Here is a 1,959-nt window from a genome sequence, read left to right as displayed (position 1 = left end):
CTCCTTCTCCCTCCTCGGGTGGGTGCGGGGCCAGGCTCGGTATTTGTTGGGGGTACTACCGTCAAGGCTTTCTTTGCTCAAGCGGGCGGCTCTGCTCCCCTGGAGAGTTCTGATGTGAATTCTTGGATGGTCTGTTCCAGGTCTTCAAAGGTGTTGGCCTCTCCTAAGCGCCGCATCCAGTCGGCCTGCCACGGTGTGGGGGGGTTGTCTCCCTCCTGGCTGCTGGGAACAGGCTGGGGCTGGTGGGCCAGCAGTGGGGTTCGTGTGGCTGGAGTTGCTGGCAGTTCTCGCTGCGCAGGGGGTGCTGGTTGCAGTCTAGCTTGCGACTGATGTGGGCTTGGTTCTGTGGATCCTGGTGTGGGTTGCAGGTTCGAGGCAGGCCTTTCTTCGGCTGGGCTGACAGTAGCGGCCTGTGCCGGGGCAGGTTTGGGTGGGGCAGGCCTTCCGGAGTTGGGACCTACCAATGGCGGTGTCAAACAGGGCTTGGTCTTCTGTTGTTTTTGGCGTCGTGTCCTTTTCTTTGTCGTCGGCTCGAGGTTGGTTGTTGGCGCAGATGAAGCAGGGGGGCCAGCTAGGCAGCTGCCTGGGGGCTTCTCCTCTGTTGGGGCAGAAGCGCTGGCATGGGCGGCTGTTGAGTCAGGTGGGACTTCGGCAGAAGTGGCGCTGAAGCGGAGGATCTGGCGAAGGGCAAAGCTGCTGGCTTCTTCCAGCTCCTTCTTCCGGGAGGCTGGGGCCGCTGTGGGTTGTTATCCTTGGAACCTGGCGGCCACAGGTTTTGTGGTGGTAGATCTACACCCTTCATTTTCTTTGAAGGTGGCCTCCCTATCTCAAGAGGCGAAGAGGGGCTCCCTTCCATGCATGTAGCTGTAGTGCCTGGCGAGTCCTGGAAGGGTCGTGTATTTGGCTTTGAGACCACACATGGCTCACATCCATATGGACTCCGTCTGTGGGTATTTGAGCAGCTTGGGCCTGGGCTTCTCTTTGGGAGGGTATGCCAGTAGGGTCCCGCTCTCTCTTCTTCCTAGCATTTGGGAGCTCCTGCATGCAGGAGAGCTCCAGACAGAGGCCGGGAGGTGGGCTCCGACGGCTCAAGATTGCTGGTCGAGGTGGGACGGGACTGGCTCAGAGCACAGGGGCTGTGCAGCTGCCTCCCCCACAGGAAGCCTGGGCATGCGGCCTGCCGCAAGGGCTCACCGAGAGGTGTGGATCCTGGCCCCGCCTCCATGGGAGACCTCAGTCACGCCATTGTCCTGTAGCAGCATCCGTCAGGCCTCGAAGCATCTTCAGGGTGGCCTCCAGGCTGGTCTGGTCCGCCTCTGTCCAGGGATGAGCCGGGGTCGTCATCTTCGGTGTCCTTAAAAGGACAGGCAGGAAGGTGAAGGCGCATGGGTCTTCAGTTCTGGGAGCAATTTCAGCAGGTGTCCCCAAGGGGGAGTGGAAATAAGCAAGATCTTGTGTAGATGTGCCTATTTGCAGCCAATGGGGGACATGCCACCCTATTGGACTGACCACAAGGCAGTTGCTACACTTTGATCTGAATCAGCAGGCGATCTCTTCTGGAGCAGTGATTTCAGCAGGTCACCCTTAGTAGGGTGGTGGCCTGACCAGGATCGCGTGTGGATCCATTCAAAACCAGATTAAACTGATAAGAACGGATACTACACTTGATCTTAGCCGATAGGCCGAGAAGCGATAAAACTGCCTCCCTGGAAAAGGACATTTGTACCCATTAGAAGGCCCTTCGTGGGCAGGGTGAGCAATGCCGGAGGGGCCCAACACCACTGCCAGCCCAACTGGGGTCACAACACCTCCATTCCCCTTCCACAAACACAGCTCTTGCTGCTTGGCAGGTCTTCACCCCCCCAAAGACAACCTGAAGTCATAATTTGGAAGATTCTCTCCACTTTGTCACTTTTGTGATGTTCACTGCCAGGGTTCCGACAGGCATTGGCTGCTGAT

General features: G+C 58.1%; 1 pseudogene; it reads right to left on the bottom strand.

The window, feature by feature from the left end:
• Nucleotides 1–1,587: 1,587 nt before the first annotated feature.
• Nucleotides 1,588–1,694, bottom strand: LOC125425517 (annotated as a pseudogene).
• Between the last annotated feature and the right edge of the window lie 265 nt (nucleotides 1,695–1,959).

The sequence above is a fragment of the Sphaerodactylus townsendi genome, linkage group LG01, assembly GCF_021028975.2.
Source record: "Sphaerodactylus townsendi isolate TG3544 linkage group LG01, MPM_Stown_v2.3, whole genome shotgun sequence".
NCBI lineage: Eukaryota > Metazoa > Chordata > Lepidosauria > Squamata > Sphaerodactylidae > Sphaerodactylus > Sphaerodactylus townsendi.
This window is presented reverse-complemented; position numbering and strand designations above follow the sequence as displayed.